Genomic DNA, 20,784 nt, shown 5'->3' with positions numbered 1-20,784 from the left:
TTGTGTCTTCATCAATATTGTTGTTGGATATTGATGTGTAAACCACATTTTGTGTTGTCCACACCAAACTTCCTGCCTTTGAAATTGGAATGAGTGTGACCAAAATTATTTCCTTGCCTGAAGCCTACTTCATGGCAAGTGACTGAATTTTTCATAATAGAGATGGGACAGCCAAGATTTTTCTGCACTCTCCTGGCAGAGCAACTACCTTCTCACAATGCATAGAAGAATAGAACATAGAGCATAAAATGTTTCCCTTGGTGGGTGAATCCAGGACAAGAGGGCACGGTCTCAGAATTAGAAGGTACCCCTTTAAAACAAAGATGAGGAGAAATACTTTGGCCAGAAGGTCGTGGATTTGTGGAATTTGCTGCCACATGCAGCTGTGGAGACCGGATTGTTGGGGGAGTTTAAGGGCAGATTAATAGGTATCTAATTAGTCAGGGATTCATGGGGGAAAAGCCAAAACTTGGAACGAGATGAGAGAGCAGTTCAGCTCAGGGTGAATTTGTGCTGCAGATTCGATGGGCTGAGTGGCCTACTTCTGTTTCTTTTTCTTGTGATCTTGTGAGAACAATGCAGCTCAGAAATAAGGCCCTTCAGCCTCTATGTCTGTGCTACACATTATGTAGGGCTACGCGGTTAGCGTGCAGTTAGATCAATGCTGTTGCAGTGCCAGCGAGAGGGGTTTGAATCCAGCACTTTCTGTAAGGAGTATGTACATTCTCCCCGTGTTTACATGGGTCTCCTCCAGGTACTCTGTTTCCTCCCACCCTTCAAAATGTACTGGGTTGTAGGTCAATTGGGTGGTACTGGTTTGAGGGCAGAAAGGGCCTGTTACTGTGCTGAATGTCTAAAAATTAATGTCCAAATCAAACTTAGATTCTGCTTCTTGCACATAATTGAAGGCTTTTAGATGCTACTATTTTATCCGTTTCTGCCAGCCCATTCCAGGCACCAACCACAGTCAGTGTGTAAAAAAAAATGCCTCTCAAATCTTCTTTAAATTCTCCTCTTTCACCTTAACTGCATGCCTTTACCCTGGGAAAACATGTTCAATTAGCAGATGCTAAAGCAGCACGTATTTTAGAATACCTACTCCTATCGTGGAGTTCACCTGTGAACTGATGTATCAGGTGTGAGGTTTGGTACTAGGGAAGAGCACAGTGTTTGTCTGCAGAGAGCATTAGAGCCTGATTGATCTACATAGGGTATGGGCATTATTTCTATTTCATTCTTTTGGTTTACTTTTGAGATGTCCAATGTTGAAATTTATTGTCAGAATACATGCTTGACATCACATATAACCCTGAGATTCCTGCAGGCTAGACTTAGTGATTTCTATTAAGTGGTAACTATGAACTATGCATAAGAAAAGAGATACGTACGCCAAGAGAAAAATGTAAACATAGAAAGAAATCTAAACAAACTGACTGAAATACAGATAAAAGTATCCAGTTATTAATAATGTGCAAAGCAAGAGTCTTTAAATTAATCTCTGATTGAGTCTATTGTTTACGAGTCTGATGGTAAAAGGGTAGCAAGTGTTCCTGAACATAGTGGTATGAATCTTGCGGCACCTATAACTATTTCCTGATGGCAGCAGCAAGAACAGACACGTACCAGTGGCGTGGATCCTTGATGATCGCTGTTGCTCTCCAACATCAGCGTCCGCTTGTAGAATTCCTTAATGGTGGGGACATTTTTGCCTGTAATGTTACCGGGCTGTGTCTACTCAGTTTTGTAGGGCTTTCTGCTCAGAAGTATTGGTGCCCCCATACCAGGCTACGATGCAGCCAGTCTGCACACTTTCCACCACATAATCTGTAGAAGTTTGCAAAGGTTTTCCAATGTCGTATCAAAACTCTGCAAACTCCTGAGGAAGTAGAGGCGCTGATGTGCTTTCTTCATGACGATATTAATATATTGCGCCCTGGAAAGTGACTCCCAGGAATTTAAATTTGCTCCTTCTCCACCTCTGATCCCACAATGATCACTGGACCATACACCTCGAGTTTTTCCTTCCTAACATCCACAATCAGCTCCTTTGTTTTGGTGACCGTGAGTTCATGTCAGCATGTTAATGGTGATGGAGAATCTAATCTGGAATGTCTTACAAATTATGAGCTATCTAAAATGCGGTCCTGTACACAATCATAAATTTTGAAATATCTTTAGTACTCAGTTAAGAAACTGCCAAATTTAAAAATAGCAAGACTAATTTAAAGAGCTGAGATTGCTTCAGAAAACAGAGATACTTTAATACTGCAAAGTAAACCTAAGAGGTTACTTTCTGAGAACATTCACTGTAGGACATTAATTTCATGCTGTCAGTCATGGCAGATTCTGCATCTAAACTTTAAAGGCTTTGATATCACAAACAGAGAGAGCTCCCCCACACCCCAGGAAAGCTTGTTGTTCACTCAAGGGTGTGAAGTGAGGCGAAAGATAAAATCATTTCAGCTGTCGCACTGAAGTCAATGCATTCAAGGGAGGTGAAGCTGAAGGAACCTGTTCAATTTTACCTTTCCCTTCCGGAGGAAGATCTGTGGCCTTGTCCTTGTTATTTTTCCATTCATGTCACTCTTAACTGGAACTGGCATCATTGCCCACATTTGACTTTCAGTGCAATTGTCAGTTCTCCAGTGACACCATGCCAAGAAGTAAAATTCTTGGAGGAGAGGACAAAATTATATTTTTAGACATACAGCAAGCCCTTGTAGACCCCAACCCCATGCTGCCCAATCATACGAAATCGATTCACACCATTTGAATGGTGGGAGGAAACCAGAGCACCCAGAGGAAACCCAAGCAGACGTTGGAGAAAGTACAAACTCCTTGTAGGCAGTGCGGGGTTTGAACCCCAGCCACTGGTGCTGTAACAGCATTGCAATAACCATTATGCTAACCTTAAACAGAAATCAGTATTCCAACAATGTTGTTCCAGGAAAATCCAGAATTATGTTTGCTGAATGTTTCGATGAACCATGACATCAATATCCAGTTCTGCGCAGTTCTGGACAGACTAAACTTTAAACCACAGAGGCAGTTTTATTCAAAATGCAGATACGGTATTGAAAAAAAATGCAGCTATTAACATAAGGTTAAGGCTATATTGATTCAAATTGGGAAAGACAGAATTGGATACTGATGACAGGTTTTCAAATAAAGTAGGGTGAGAGGAAACATGTAAACTACCAATCAGTTAGCCTGAAATCAACTGTAGGGAAATTGCTATGAAACCATAAGGGCATAAGATATAGGAACATCGAGCCTGCCCCACTTTTTTTTAATGCCGTGGAGAATCTGGAACCTATCAATCTCTGTCTTAATTATACCTAATGACGTGGCCTCCAAAACTGTGACAACAAATTCCACAGATTTCCCAACGTCTGGCTGTTGAAATTCCCTGCATCTCTATTCTAAGTGGTCAACCTCCAATCCTGAATTTGTGACCTCTTGTTGTAGTTCCTCCTACCATGAGAAACAACCATATTACATTGATACTATCCATGTCTTTCAACATTTTCAATGTTTCAATGAGGACCACCCCCCCCCCCCCCCCACCCCCCACCCCAATTCTCCTAAATTCCAATGAATACAGACAGTATGAAGGCAGTGGTATCAGCAAACTTAGAAAGTATGAGCAGGATGGGGTAGAGTTAACAAAGATTTATGAAAGAGAAATCATGTTAGATTTTTTGGCAATACGTACGAATAGAGAAGGTCAAAGTAAAGATACGTTGAATTTAGACTTGCCGAAAGCTTTTGACAAAATGCGTCTTAAATAATAGGTACAAGTGGAATGTTACATACTGGTGTGGATTGAGCTTAACAGAGAGAAAGTAGAGGATCATGGGTCACTTTTAGGTTGGTGATCACAGCAGTGATACGCAAGGATATTGCTGCTGTGACCCCATCCATTCCATTTAGCTGGGGACCAAGTATAATGTACTGTATTGATGTGGGTTATGGAGTTGATGCTTACCTTGATGTAGTGCCTGGAGTCAAGAGCTTCAGTCTCAAAATAAAGGGCTGGCCATTCAGGTCAGAGATGAGAAGAAATTCCTTTACTCCGAGAGCAGCATCTTTCTGGATTTCTCTCTCCAAGACGACTGTGGAGATTCTGAGTATAATCAAGACAGAGATCAATCATTTTTAGGTATTAAGAGAACCAAGAAATCTGCACTTGTATTGGAAATGAGGTAAAAGATCAACCATGACCTCAAACACGAATGACTGAGCTACGTGGCCCCACTTCTTTATCTTTTGTTCCCTTGGTAAATGGTGAAAATGGATGGTGATGTTGAGACAATAACAATGGACTTCCCTTGGAAGTGATTAGAGAGTCTCTTCATTTTATACTGTCTTACCTGCATTCCAGCTTTGGTGTATGTGACAATAATCTCGAAATTGAATTTGGATGCATTGATGGTTCACCAAGACTCTCTTTAGAATGGATGGGCTGAACAGTCTTTTCCTTCTGCCTCATGTTAATAATGCAGGAACACTTGCATCTCGTTCAAATCAACCAGCTATGAGGTTATTGTAATTTTGTGTGTATTTGATCCTGTCATGAACTGCAGCACTCTGCTGCTCTATGTGACCTGGCTAAACAAACAAATTGAAATCAACCTTAATAAAAATACTGAAATGGTAAAGCAGATGTAATAATTATAACAAGGTACAATGGCTGGATTTTCATTGCCTTATTAGCATTCAAACACTGAGCATAAATACTTAAAACAAATTGAAACATCTGTATTATTGACAAGAATGTGTGCCCTAGAGTACATTATAGAGGTAATAAGTAATGAGACTATTGGAGCTTAGTGCAGGCTCTCACCCACCAGAAATGTATCTTGCTATGAGGTGATGCAGAATGATAAAATACCTGCCAGGCCAAGATGAAATTGTTTGTGGTCAAATTACTATTATAGTAATTCCACTGCTGGCAATTAGTATGAAGAAATTCTATACTAAAATAAATCCATTTAAATGAAGAAAGCCAAACACCTCATCATAGCCAAGAGCAGAACCAATATCAGAGAGCTGCTGCTTTCAGTTCCTTCACTGATGTTTGACCTGATCCATTCATAGTGTGTACAAAGCATGGAAGCATATCAGGACACTGTGATGAAGGGGCTTGACTCAGGACAAGTATGAAGACCTTCAGAGTTGAGATTTGAAGATCAAGGTGTCTCTTGTGCATTTAATCTTCTATTCTTTTTTCTCCAACAGTTAACGAGGTAGGGTTTCCTCATTGTAGTTCGCTCCAAGAGAGAGAATTAGTTACATGTGAATGATGTCGATGAGACATTGGTGTATCCCATTTGTACTATATTTGACTGCCTAAAACTCTGGAGAAATCTCAGGGATTAGTTCCACAATTACTAAGAATCAGATGATTAGAAATCATAGAAACGATCCCTTGGGACTCATCCATGGCAATCTATTGGCTTGCATTTGCCCATATTCCTCTAAACTTTTCCTATCCATACTGGAAAAGAGCAAATGCCTTTCAAATGTTGTCATTGTTCTCACCTCCACCGCTTCCTCAAAATACCCACCACGTCCTTGCAAAATACTTGTCGTCAAGCCCCCTTCAAACCTCTCACCTTAACCTTGAGTTTCAGACTCTCCTCCATGGGAAAAAAAGACAGTGACCATCCACCTTATCTCTGCCCATCAGAATTTTATGCCTCTACAAAGTCACCCCTCAGTCTCCTTCACTCAAGGGAGAAAAGCCCTAGCCGATTCAAAATGATAGCTGAAATAGTCCAGTCCAAGCAATAGCCTTGTGCATCTTTCCAGCACTCTCTTCTGCACTCCGTTCAATAGTATAGTGACCAGAACTGCACACAATGCTCTCAGTGTGATCTCACTGACATTCCAACTCTTGTACTCAATGCCCTGATGAATGCAGTTAAGAATGTCACATGCCACCTTCTTCACCCTGTCTTGGCTTGCTGTGATGCCACTTCCAGGGAACTTTGTACTTGTAACCTGAAATCTCTCTACTCTATGACATTCTCCAGAATCCTGCAATGCATGGTTTATGATTCATCCTTGTTTAACTTGCATCACTTGGCTTTTCCACACACACACACACACACACACACACATACACATATATATATATATATATATATATATATTATATATAGTGAGAGTGTAATGCATCACTCACTATGTTATTGCTGGGGGCAGGACTCCTCCCCCCCACCCCAAATTGCCGGGGAGGGAAAATTAAAGGAATTTGGACCATGGCGTGAAAGGCCCTTGAGGTCCTGCTTTCCCAAGAATTTCACCCAGGTCCAAGTAGGGCCACCACTCACCTGTTGAAAGCCCTTCCAGGGCAGGAAGGTGCTGTACAAGAGGAATGGTTTACATTTAAACTGGAGGGACAACAATATCCTTGCAAGGAGGCTTGCTGGTGTTACTTTGGAGGGTTTAAACTAGTAATGGCAGGAGGTTTCTCACACATTTTTCTAAGAAAATGGATAGAGCCTGGTTCAGCCTCTGATCCAAGCAGTGCAATGCTTTTTGGGTCTTTGTTATAGTGTTATCCAGGATGATTGTTCCTTTGTCTTTGCATGAGGCTTAATTTTGAAGTTGAAAAGAAAAAAAAACCCGCTGATGCTGGAAATCTGAAATAAAAAAATTGGTGGAAAATCTCTGCAGGTCAGACAACTGTGGAAAGAGAATCAGAGTTAGTATTTTAGTTCCAACATCCTTCTAGTACTGATGAAGTTCCATTGGACTGAAAAAGTAATTGTTTTTCTCTCAGCAGGTAGGGAACTAAAGAAGATGTACACATGCAGTGATAAAAAGGCCTTCAGAGCATTGTGTATAAAAGTTAAGAGGTCATTTGCAGCTGAATAAAACCTATAGTTAGATCACATTTGGAACATTGTGTGCAGTTCTGTGGAGGCTTTGGACAGTGTGTAGAAGAGTTTCATCAGGATGGTGCCTAAATTGGAGTGTATTAGTTACAGGAAGAGGTTGGATCAAGTTGGAATTTTTCTTTGGAGATTTGGAGGCTGGGAGGTGGCCTGATAGAAGTTTATAAAATTGCAAGAGGCATAGATAGGGAAAGTAACCAGTCTTTTTCTCAGGGTGGAAATATCAAATAAAAGAGGGCATAACTTTTAGAAAAGAGGGGGAGAGTTTAAAGGAGATGAGCAAGACAATTTTTTTTACACAGCCGGGCAAGTGCAAAAAACATGCTGCCTGGGGAAAGTGGTGGGGTAGTCAAGCAGGTGGTTGGAGATCTGGGTCATCATCCCATCTGCAAGACATCATCTTTGACAGCACAGCACATGCACTGCATTACCCTGGAGAATAAACTGGACTTTAGCATTGAAGTTTTTGAAGTGCAACTTACACCCAGAACTCTCTGACTCAGAGCAAAGAGCTCTGCCCACTCAACTGTGACTGGAACAAAACAGGAATTGAAAACGACAGTGATTTGGCTTTACCACGTATACTAGCAATCAGCTTGCATCATTCTGTGGTTGAATGCAACTTTTTAATCTGTTTTGTATATTATACCTTCTCCTAATTACTCATGGAGCATGTGTTCTCATGAAGACAATAACGAGTTTAGATATTGACCTGATAAGGTGATCCTGCCGCCGAATCATTGAGGAATTGAATTGTCCAATTCTTAAAATTAGTGCTGATATTGTTAGCAGGTTTCAGAGCCTGAGGAGAAGACAATATACACCATTGTCAACTTGATATGATTGTTTTAAAATAGTGTCATCCAGCAGGGAAACAAGCCCTTCAGCCAACTCATCCACACTGGTCAACTTTCCTCTCTGAACATCCTAATTGCCTGTGTTTGGCTCATGTCCCCCTTCCCCATCCATGCACGTGTCTAACTATCTTTTAAATGTGTTAATTGTCCTAAATTGTGTGGTGTTCTGAACCGGAGTGTTTTCAATGATCCCACCAAGAAGAAAACTTCTGAGAAAAACCAAATTCAACCTGCCAAACAAATTTATAGGATAGAGAGACTGGAGTTAACCATTCAACACCAGCCACACCCCTCTCCCTCCCAGCCAACTCTGGAGCAAATCTGTCATCACAGGAGGAAACAGCACTCTTTCAACCTATAACGATTGTCAGTCTAGGAAATTGGACCACCAAGTAGTTACAACCTTCTTAGATATTTGCATCATAACTTATCGAGGGTGGCATGTTTCAAACAGAGGACTTTGTAGATGTGAAAGGACCAAAGTCTCCTATCCTGACAGTCACCTGAATATAAACAATGGAGTTATTGATTAATCATGGCATTCAATCTTTATCTGTTTGCCCACCACAACCTTAAGCCTAGAATGAGTGAACAACCAACAGATGAAAGATTTGTGAGGTCAAAAGCTGTTCATGTCTCTGCAGTGCAATGTTCACCTTCAACTTTCTAACTAGAGGCAAGAGTACTACCAACTGAGCATGTCCAAATGTGATCATGAGATGAACACTTTGCATTCATCTTATTAAATTCTGAAGAAGGCAGTGTCTGATTTAAAATTAATGGGTTATCCATGAAAGAAAAATGCAGGATGATAATTTTATAGCATGAATGAAGCATGCTTTTTGCTTAAAGAACTTGAAAATGTATCTATCACATTTTAAAATATTCTCCTCCGTTGCAGCAGAATCTAATGCATTGATATTTAGTGAACTGTGAAAATAATTTGATTTTAAAACATGTTGCTTTTTCTTCTAGAAAGCAGAACAAAGAAATTAAAAGCTGGAAGCGATGATGACTAGCCTGAGATCAATACGCTGTTGCTGAGAAAATTGTGAAGACACTGAGTTTTGGAATCTTTCATTAATGTCCTGAAGGTTAACCCTTTCAATCCTATCACACATAAGATGTGATTATAACTATATCAGCCAGAAGGCAATGACTTTTATTCCTTTCCTTATGAAGCAAAGCTAACAGAGTTTGGGCTTTTCTCTTTGGAACAAAGGATGAAAGGCGACTTAATTAAGGTTTACAAGATTACGAGAGGCATAGATAGAATGGACAGTTAGCACCTTTTTGCGGGGGAAAGAATAGCAAACACCAGAGGATATCTGTAGAATGTGAGGGAAGGGAAGTGGAGACATCAATTTTTTACTATAGTGTGTGCCTGGAGTACATTGTCAGGAGTGCTGGTGGAGGTTGCTACATTAGACTCGTAGACAGGTAGATGGATGCAATTTAAATAGAGGGTTATGAGTGAGATGTAGGGAAAGATTAATTTGTTGAGTAGCCGACATCATAGGCTGAAGGGGCTATACTGTGCTGTAATTTTCTATTTTCCATGTTCTATTTTTCAGGCTATAACAACTATTTCAGCTGTATCCTATCCTCCATCAGTTCCTCCAAACATGTGCGAGCCTTTAGCTCCTTCTCTCCACTAATCAGTAAGACTTCTCACCTTAAGAACCACTTCCTAGTACCAATCTCATATTCCTTGATTCCCTTGAAAACCAGAGATTATTGCAAACACTATGAATTCCACCAACACTAGAATCCTTCAAATATTAGCACACTGGCACTCAAGAGATAGCCACGCGTTTTAACAAAATTGGCCATCAGATGAGGCCAAGGAAATAAGACTAACAAACTACTTTGGCTGCACCGAGGTGCAGTTGGCAGTAGCTCATCATGACCCTTGGGAGTAACACAGGACCAATTCTCCATTGATATGACATGGTACAAACTGTAATTTCTTCAACAATCACACAAAATCAAAAATCTTAATTTCCTGTCTTTTAATATCCTAATGTTAGTAGATTTAGTGTTCTGCAGCTCAGAAATTCAGCTATGCTGATCAACATGCCAATCTAAGCTTATCTCATTTGCTTGCCTTTTGACCCATTTCCCAGAAGAAACCTTTGTGATATGCAAGGACAATACTGTCTAAATCTCTGGCTAGGCGATCATTGCAGCTTCAGATTAATTCACAAATTAATTATTTTCATGTAATAAAACAGAAATGTAATGTTACACAAAATAGCCTTGACCATTTGCCCAGTGTCCCTTACTGTTAGAGAAAGAGCAACTGAAGAGACATCCCCCAGAGTTACTGAGTGTCTGTGGATTCATTTCCAGCACTCCTGCAGCCTCTAAAACCACACAAGACACCAGCTCATTTCAAACCATTGGCATCCTCAGCCTAGGTCCGAACCTCTGACATGATGAGGAAGGCTTCAGCACCCAGGGCCCTTCAGGAGCTCTACTTACCCTCAGCATCCTCTCAAATTCCAGTTCCAACACCTGGTTTTCTTAAGCCTGTCTCCAGCAGCCCGCAGCCTTTGTAGGATCCTCACCTACAAGTCGGCAACAGCTCACTGCCTGTGTGTGTCCTTCCAGCACGAGGGTAATGGACAATAAATGATGACTATACTAGCAATGACCAGATCCTGAAAATTAGGTCATGTACTTTGCGATGAAAATGGAGACATACCTCAATTTAACAATCTCAAAATAATTTGCGGGTCAAAGGCGTGTGCAGCCAGTAATATGTTATTCCGTGAAACAGAATGTATTTCCTGCAGCAGTGAATTGAAGAGGGTGGGACAGGTAACTTGCACCAGCTAGAATTTACTCACCAAAAGTTCTCTTTAAAGAATAGAAAAAACAGAAGCTATAACAATATCTCTGCATAAAATTAAGGCAATTTCCCCAGATAAATGAATTGCTTAGAAATTATATCCATAATATCCATCAGCCATTTGCTGTCGTACAGTCAAGCTTCAATGACACAGAAATCGCCTATTCAGTTCTGTTCTACCCAACTTCAGAGAAAGATATTTCAAGTAATCAGGATGGGAACACTTAAATAGTATTTTGTTTAACATTGGTTCGAGATGGTTTCTGATCTTGGATTTGATTTGAACTGGACACTTCTGGGGAGGGGACCTGTCGACGGCTGAAATTACATATCATATAAAACTTTGGTAATGAAGGGGATTTACTTCATGATCCTTTACATGCCAACTCTGATCTCACCTTGCGAGTGGGAAAGTGAAAGAGAAATAGAAGGCTCCAGATGGATGGAACAGGTGGAAAAGAAAAGAAGAATAGTAAACTTATCAGATTTCAGTTCCATATTTAGTTAATTTACTGAAATTAAATTCCCTAGCTGACATTGTGGGATTTTTAAGTTTAATTTGCAATCTCTTGGCAGGGCAGTGTTTGCGTTACTCGGCTGGTAATTCGGAAGAGTAAGTTGCTAATCAGAGAGGTGAACTCAAATTGCACCATGTTGCTAAATCAAATTAACTTTAGTGAAGTTAATAAATATTGAGTTGATTAGCAATGGTGACTCTAAAATGATTGGATTATTATAATTCATAAAGTTCTTTAAATCCAGGTCTGGTTTTTATTTGATTCTAAACCTACATCTACATGATTGAAGCTTAACTATGGTCTGAAACCTTAGCATCAGCATAAAATCAAATGGACCACACAACATCTCCATCACTGCAGGTTCAAAGTCCTTTATCCCCTTTCACGCATTAAGGTTCAGGAAGGTTACACACCACCACAAACTGGGATGTGATGCCCACACAAAATGAGTGAATGAATGTTCATGGATTGAAAGAAGAGATGTGAAAGGAGCAATGCACGTAACATTGAATCATTTATTGTATTTACAAATGGCTGCAGATCTGGCCGGTTGATGATGTGCATTGGCCGTATTTATTAACATGCAAAAGTATGGGAGAAACTCAACAGATTACGCAGCATCTGTGGGAACTAAAAGGCAATCAGTGTTTCAGGTCCAAAAGGCTCAAATCTGAAACGTTGACTGCCTTTAACTCACTTTGGATGCTGCAGGATTTGCTGGACTTCTCCAGTACTTTTGTATATTGGACTGGACCCCAGCATCTACAGATTTTCTTGTTTTAATCTAATAACAACACATTGTCCCTGAAGCAGAAGTTACTTGAATTATTCACATAGCACTTTCGGCATTCAGCTCAAAACTGCACTGAATATCTATCAATTTTGTGATGAAGTGAAAAGTTTAAATAAACCACCAGTTTTGAGGTATTTCCAATGCAGACTCACCTTTCATAGCCAATATTTATTAATCAATTTATCTATCTATGTCTCTGCCTATCAATCGATTTATCTATGTTTATTTATGTATTTATTTATCTACTTATCTATCTATTTATTTTTTCATCTAATTATTTATGCATCTATTTATTATTCTGGTTATTTATGTATTTATTTATCTATTGATCAATCAATTTATTTATTTGTTTGTTTGTTTACCCCTTGTAAGTGCTACATCTTAATGCCCAGCCTGAATTTGGTTTGCATGATCTGCAGGGCATCTAAATCAAACATAGCCTTGTTGCATACAACCACAATTTCCATTTATATGGGACTATTGATGTGAAAACACTCCAAGACACTATACACCAGAAGGATCAAACAACTGCAACAAAAATACCGAGGAGGGCAAATGTACAAAGAATTGGCTGAAGTGGAAATTCTTAAATATTCTCTTAAAAAGAGGAAACAAAGTGCAGGGGAGTTCCCCAACTTTGGGTAATCATTACTGAAGGCATTGTCGTAGATGGTAGAATTATTGGATAATCTACAAAAGTCTTGAATTAGAGGAATAAAAATAACAAATTGGGTAAACTCAGAGAGATTTTTGGCCAGAGTCAAGAAAGTGGTAACCAGAGTACACAGGTTGAAGGTGAGGGGGAAGGGATTTAACACAATCCCGAGGGGTAGCTTGTTTACATGGTGGGTGCATGGGACAGGTTGCCAGAAGAGGTGGTTGAGGCAGGCACTATTGCAAGGTTTAAGAAAAAAACATTTGGATGAGTGCAGAGATAAATATTATGGATAATAGTGCAAAAAATCATATTAATTACAAGTCTGTGTCCGAAGGATGGATATGGGCCAAAGACAGTCAGGTTGGACTTGTGTGGGTGGGATATTTTGGTTGGCGTGAGCAAGCTGGTCTATGTAGCTCTATGACCTGATGATCCCTGAGGAGTAAGTAACTTACCATGATGTAGAACTAGACTCGAAAATAAAAAGATGGCACATTTCCTTTCCTAGGAAGCTATAAGTGATGCCGATTGGTTTGAAAATTAACACAAAGTAGTTACATCATCTTTATTTAATTCTCGATGAAAAAAAAACATATCTCAATGGAAATTCAGAGATTTGCATATGTATCTCCTGGTTAGATCTTGGTCTCAACTTCAGATAAACAACAGAGACTGGAGATGCTTTGAAAACTGCAACAACACAATGAGGGCTGAGCAAACTCAGTTAGTCAGGCAACATTCATAGAGGGAGGGGGATTGTCAACATTTCAGGCTCAGACTCTTCAACAGGTCTAGTGAGTGGGAAGAAATCTGAACGGATTGGAAGGTGGAGGGGGAGGGGCAGGAGAACAGGCTGGTGAATGTAGATCCTTGTTTTCCCCTATCTATCTATCTGGCCCCATCCTGCTCCACCCAAATCACCCACACCTTCCTCCCTCCAGATCCCCATCCCTTTCCCTTCCTTCCTCCTATCATCTTCCTCAGCCCTTTGCCTCTCCTACCTCCAAGCTTCTTACTTTTATCCCATATTTATTCCCCATCCTCTGGCTCTCCCCATCCCTTTATTTAGACCTCTGCCCATTTCTTGCTATATCTGATGTAGGGTTTCGGCACAAAACGCTGACCACCTTTTACTTCCTCTTGATGCTGGCTGACCTGCTGAGTTTCTCCAGCATTTTTTTGTGTATTCAGGTTGCTGGATTAAACAACCTGGGGAAGAAAAAAACATATAATTATTGCAAACTGCAAACCAAGGCCACCCATGACTAGGAGGGACAACACTTAATATTCCATCTGGGCACTCTCCAACCGGACGGCATTAACATCGACTTCTCTGGTTTCTGCTGGATCACTCCCCGTTCTCTTTCCCTTTGTCTCATTTTAGCACTCCACCCTCTTCTCTCTCCATTTACAGAGCCATTCCCCCGGTTTTACAGTTGTGTCCTCCCTCCTTGAGGCCTGGGCTCCTCACCCTTCCCTGAGAATTTTATGTTGACGCCTGGCTACATTTTTCTCATACCTTGATGAAGTGTTCAAGCCTTAAACATTGGTGCACATAATAATCACGTCGACAGGATGAAGTGATTAAATAGCTTTAATTACCAAAAAACCTGAGCATTACTGATACACGACTTAGCCAGGTTCCAGGTACAGGAGCAAGAGGGGGCAAGTCCGGGCACACCAGCCTTTATTGGGAAATCCAGGGAGGAGCCAAGGGAGGGGTTAGGGAAGATCAGGTAGGTCATAACGTACAGTCTTTGACTTGCTGAGTTTTTCTAGCATCGTGTTTTTACTTCAATCATTGTGTCTGCAGACTTGCACATTTTACTGGTTTTTCCAAACTCTGGCACATGGAACAATTGCCAGGCTTATTTGTAATATTGGCTTCATTTATTTGTTCATTTCCCCCTTTTATTAGTTTTCCATGGGAGTGTAGGTCAAGGACATCTTCCTGCTCTGAATTTATCAGATCCTACATTTACTGTCTAGGTTATTTTGTCTGTGTTCTCACTCTCAACTGCTCCCCTTCACTCCCCGACCAGATAACCTTACTTCTATCTTATTCCCAGGGTCACACCGGTTTACCCTTTCAGAGACACTCTCTCCTTCATGTAGCTTAACAAACTTCTTTTGTCTCTTTCCATGTCCTGATGAAGGGTCTTCACCCTGAAATGTGACTGGACCCTGCTGAGTATTTCCTGCATTTTCTAGTTATAAATGATTTCAAGAATGTCCTCCTTAAAGTAATAACTGAGACTGGAGATGCTTTGAAAACTGCAACAACACAATGAGGGCTGAGCAAACTCAGTTAGTCAGGCAACATTCATAGAGGGAGGGGGATTGTCAACATTTCAGGCTCAGACTCTTCAACAGGTCTAGTGAGTGGGAAGAAATCTGAACGGATTGGAAGGTGGAGGGGGAGGGGCAGGAGAACAGGCTGGTGAATGTAGATCCTTGTTTTCCCCTATCTATCTATCTGGCCCCATCCTGCTCTACCCAAATCACCCACACCTTCCTCCCTCCAGATCCCCATCCCTTTCCCTTCCTTCCTCCTATCATCTTCCTCAGCCCTTTGCTTCTTCCACCTCCAAGCTTCTTACTTTTATCCCCTGCACTCGGAATCCCTCGTCCAAAGAAAGTCAAAGGGGAAAAGGAGCATTGGGGATGTTATGAAAGGACAAGATGTTTATATCTCTTATTGCAAGGAGAATCTTCAATGCGTGCATCAGGAGCACAGAAGACCAGCGGAAATAGTGGAAGGGGCATTCAATTTCACTATCTACCCATCCACTCATCCTGTCGGGCCTTCATGGGTGAATGTGCAGCTCCCACACTGGTCTCATCAGTTGTCTCAGAAACAAGAGGATCAGAGTGAATGCAAGTCATTCTCAATTCAAAGGGATTGGCTAAGAGCATTCGCGAGCTGCTGCACTCGTAAGGCTGTAATTCAGAGCTGGGACGGATTTATAACTGCACAACACAGTTGGCTTAGGTGTTAGCCTTTACAGCACCAGTGATTGGGAGCAGGGCTCGAATCCCGCGCTGTCTGTAAGGAGTTTGTACATTTTCCTGTGGGTTTTCCCCAGGAGCTCTGGTTTCCTCCCAACTTTCAAAATGTACAGGGGTGTAGGTTGATTGGGTGTAAATTTGATGGCACAGACTCGTGGGCCGAAATGGCCTGTTATCGTGCTGCATGTCTAAATTTATAAATAAATAAATAAATAGAATGAGACTGAATAAGGTGGTTATCATCCCTCCCAGCTAGAAAAAGGCAGTTATGTCAGGGCCATAAATGCAAGGTGACTATTTGGTTCTGGTTACGAGTAAAAGGCCCATGAGAAATCATCAGAAGTTTTGAAGAATAATAATTGTTCAAAGGTAGGAAACAAAGCAACTAATTTGAGGATTGAAAGTTTCAAAATTCAGTAATGTTATTGGATAAATATTTTCCCTTGTTTAGAATAGTGAAACCTTGCATGTTTGCCTCAGGGAAGCAACAGGACCTTGGTTCAGCACCTTATCTAAAAGATCGCAGCTCTAGTGCAAGACTGTACTTTTATCGGTATTATACTTAAGTGCTCACCCAAGACCTCATCCAAGCAAGCATTGAACCCACAACATTTTGATGCACTGAGCCACAGTTGACAGAGTTTCTTAACCATGCAGTCACAAAGTGAGGTGGCATTGGAACCTAGAAGCATGAGAATGAGTTCTGTGGTGTTGTGGTGAAAAATATGCAAACTAAACTAAAATTGCAGCAAGACTTTGAGCAATATTAGTTGAACAGGAAAGGCTGCAGACACTTTAATTGTAGTGCAATACACAAAAGTGCTGGAGAAACAGCAGGTCACGCAGTATCTATAGAAAGAAAAGAGTAACCAATGTTTTGGCTGTGAGCCCTTCATCAAGGTATGAGCAAATAAATTGGGCAACGACCTGAATAAAAAAGTGTAGGAAGGAGAGGAGAGGAGGGAGAAAGGGGCAGAGGGAGGAACACAGGCTAACAGGTAAGTGGATATGGGTGGGAAGGTTGAAGAGAAAAAAGTCATGATAGAGAGAGGGTATAGCTCTCTAAATAGAAAGGAAAAGAGGCAGAGGGATAGGGAAAAAGAGACCCTGGGGGGGGGGTTTAAAAGAAACTAGAGGTCGACATTAATGCCGTCTGGTTGGAAAGTGCCCGGACAGAATATTTACTCTAATTTATCAGTAGTCTCAGTTTGGCAGCACATGAAGCCAAGGATAGATGTGTTAGTGTGGGAATGGCATGTGGAATTAAAATAGTTGGCTACTGGGAGTGGGCTACTTTTACTGCAGCAGACAGAATGAAAGTGCTCAACAAAACGATCTCCCAGCATTCGTCCAGTCTCTCTGATGTTGAGGAGGCCACAACAGGAGCCCAGTTGGATGTTGGATGCAGAGGCTGGTGGGATTGTAGGTGAGGACAAGGAGAATCGTGTCTTTGCTGCATCTCAGAGTGGAGGGGGCCAGGGCAGATGTGTGGAAAGTAGTGGAATGCAAGTAAGGGCTGAGATGCTGGCAGTAGAGGGGAAAGCACGGAATTTTGAAGGATGATATTCTGGAATAAAAGACCTCACCCTGGGAACAGATGTGATGGAGGCAGAGGAATAGAGAGAAATATTACTTGTGCAGAGCTTTCCTGCTGAAGATTTAATTCTTAAAGTCTTCCACAGCTTGTAAACATGAGGAGTGAAATCGCATCAAGTTTTATTAACTGTGGAAGGAGATATTCCAGAGATACAGGCTGCCGCTAAGATTTAACACACTAACCCGTTGAAGCATTTTCCCACTCCCACGTGCCTTCAAAAAAGGACAAAATATAAATGAACCACAGATTTATAAACTCTTGCTTCTGCGCATAATGACATATTATGTAACCAAATTTCAAACCTGAATGATGATCATAAATATTTACTGTGGAGCCATTATTCTCAACTTATCCTTTATTAGTTGCCTAAAATGATTTTGGACTTTGTGTGCAACAGAATGTAGATTTTAATTAAGATATCACAGAACATTAATGCATTGGCCTCCACATCTCCCCAGGGTCTAAAAATGTAAACAGTGAACAATAAGTTTATATGGATGAAAATCAATAGAAGCGGCATTTGCTCGAGGGCAGGCAGTGGCAAAACCTAATGCTCTGCAGTAGCTGGCTTTTGTGTTCTTGGCATTGACTGGTTTGGTTTTGCTTGCACAAGCTCAATGGTTATATTTAAAAAAAACAACAAACAGAGTTGGATACGAAAGCCTGAAACAATCCGGGGCTTTTTTTTGGAGCACATCAGTGAGAAGGGTGCGGCCTGATGATTGGATGACAGGATAGGATCACTGCCCCAGCAACAAGCTGAAATGGTCCAATCAGTTATTGCTTGAGGAGGTTAGGCTCAGTTCCAAAGCCCTCGGTGCCAAATGCTGTTTTTGTTCAGCCAATACGCAAGCAAGGATAGGAACTAAAGTGATATGTTGTTCGTGAAACGTTCCCTCAATAAATTATCTGTACTTAACAAATTAGTACCCATTTTATTATAATTGTGAAATAAAAATAAGTACACTTCAGGACCTGAACAACATTGCCTTTGGATTTTGTCCCTTTTTTCTCTCTGTCAGTGCCCACTTGTCTGTCATAAGAGACTAACCAATCACACTCAATAAGGGTATATGAGTGGGCTCCCATTTTCCCTCTGGGTGAAGCATCTGGAGCCCTTTTGTTTTATCCTCTTGAACTAATGCCCGCCTCGGGCACGATGCCGAGTCAGGTGTGATGAACACTATTCATAAGAACAAGAAGCCAGGGCCCTAGAGTCATACACCACGGAAACTGGTTTTTCAGTCCAATGAGTCCTCCTTAATGGTCAACCATTCTTGCATGCTAATGTCACAATCAATCCCACACTTAAGGTCTCATCAACACACAAGAGGCAATTTACAGTGACCAATTAAGCCATCAACCTGCTCATCTTTGAAGTATGAGAGGAAACCGGAGCACCCAGAGGAAACCCATGAGGTCACAGGAAGAACATGGAAACTCCACAAAGACAGAGTCCAAGTTCAGGCTTGAACCTGGATCTCTGGTGCTATAAGGCAATAGTTTTACTAGCTGTGCTATTCTGCTGCTCAAGTTTGGGGCAAGAGTAAACCAATCAGCCCTGAGATTCTGCTCCACCATTCTAAATCCAAACTTGGGTGGAACTCTATTTCACCCCCCCCCCCCCCCCATAATCCTTTTCTCTTTTAATCCAAAAATGATCTATCTCAACCATAAAAAATATTAAATGACTTAGACAAGACAAGACTCAAGACAAGAAATGCAAAGCTTCATGGTCCCCTGGGGAAAGGAAATGCTTGTTATTTCCATCATACATTCATGACTTGCCTTTATTCTGAAAAATGACTCCAAGATCTCGCAATGAGGGGAATGAAGCATCTACCTTGTTAATTTCTCATAACATATATTTTCAATAAAATCATCTTTCAGACCTCTAAGTGAAAATAGGTCCAACCTGTTCACTAACTTTGATCTGATCTCCTCAGGTACATCTGTGCGAACTCTTTCACAACTGCTTGCAATGCAAGTATATCCCTCTTTAAATAAGTTTCATGAAACTCATTACCTCAAAGAAACAACCCACATTTTTCTTCATCCCTCATGAGAGTATCTTCTTCTTATTATTCATCATTTTAGACGTTACTGACATTGTTTCGTATCAAAGTTCCTGTGAAGTACCTTGGAACATCCTGATACATTAAAGTTGCTATGGTGGTTAACAAAACACAGTGATTTATTAATTGGACTAGAATACAAAAGTCTGAGTAATTAATCCAGAGTCACAAGTTCCAGTCCCACCAGAACAGCTGAAGGATTTAGATTCAAAACCTGAACAAATTTGGTTTCAAAAGCTTGTGTCAGTAATGTTCATTAGTCTTACAACATAGACACAAACTCTTTGGCCCATGGAGTCAATGCAGGTCATTAAGCACTCATTTACCCTCATTCTACCCTCATTCCAACAGGGCTGACAGAGTGAAATACCTTCATAAATTTCTCAGCTCAGAAAGCATTTATAGAAGGTTAATACATTTTTTTTGTGCTGGAGGGATCCATAGGATGGAAAGAATGAAATAAAACAAATGGAAATGCTTGACTAAAAGGAAATAGGTTTTCCATATTTTATCAATAAAAGACATGATTTGACATCTAAAGATAAAACAAGAGAGAGGAATAAAAATTCCAAGTGTATTTCAACAAGTGTTAGCATTTATTCCTGTTTCTTTTGCTTCTGTCTATTACTGCGGATAACGTGGTAAAGCTCAACATTGTGTTGTGTTTTCATGCTTGCCATGTAACCATGTGGGTTTTCTCTGTACACTCCAGTTGCCTCCCATATCCCATAATCGGTAAGCAAACTGGCCAATGTAAATTAACCCTGCCGAGTCTGTGAAGGGTAGAATCGAGGCAGGTTGATGAGGATCTGCAGAGAATAAAAGAAGATTATTTAAATTTAATTTCTTTTAAATGTAATTTTTAGACATACAGCACGGCAACAGGCCTTCCGGCCCACGAGCTCGTGCCGTCCACTTACATCCAATTCACCTACAAACCCAGTTCGTTTTTGGAAGGTGGGAGGAAACTGGAGCACCCAGAGGAAACCCAAGCAGACATGGGAAGAATGTACAAACTCCTAACAGACAGTGTGGGATTCGAACCCAGGTTTCTGGTGCTGAAACAGTGTTGGAACAACTGCTATGCTAACCTTGCCGATTGTGGGATTGGTTCAAGTGGGTGCATGATGTACAGAGGGAAGGCAGGATTTCTAATCCTTCTAATAATATTTATGACATGTCTCACCCCCCCCCCCCCCCCCACACACTTATACAATAAATCCCAACATTGCCCTTTATTGTGGTTTTACAGTATAGACAAGGTGAGGTCATTTTGTATTAAGTGTCTGTGAAATAGATAGTTACCGGTTTTTAACATTTTTACTAAAACTTTCAAGTTGAAATTGTTTGAAACATGATTTCGTTATTCTCAAAGTGACTGCCTAAATTTAAGAAATGAACACAGCAAACCCAGGGTTATCTAATCTGACAATATTCATCACGCTCTTGTAATTTCAATATCAGCTCAGTTGTTTTGCAGCATCAAAGATCTAAAATGACATCAGTAAAACACAACAA

General features: G+C 40.8%; 1 long non-coding RNA gene across 1 annotated transcript; it reads right to left on the bottom strand.

Annotated features, from left to right (window-relative positions):
- Positions 1–19,839: 19,839 nt before the first annotated feature.
- Positions 19,840–20,752, bottom strand: LOC138744032 (uncharacterized). The gene is made up of 2 exons (XR_011345215.1): positions 20,572–20,752; positions 19,840–20,075 (listed from the first exon to the last, which is right to left on the bottom strand). It is a non-coding gene; the product is annotated as an uncharacterized lncRNA (long non-coding RNA).
- Positions 20,753–20,784: the final 32 nt, after the last annotated feature.

This window comes from Narcine bancroftii, chromosome 10, assembly GCF_036971445.1.
Source record: "Narcine bancroftii isolate sNarBan1 chromosome 10, sNarBan1.hap1, whole genome shotgun sequence".
Classification (NCBI taxonomy): Eukaryota; Metazoa; Chordata; class Chondrichthyes; order Torpediniformes; family Narcinidae; genus Narcine; species Narcine bancroftii.
This window is presented reverse-complemented; position numbering and strand designations above follow the sequence as displayed.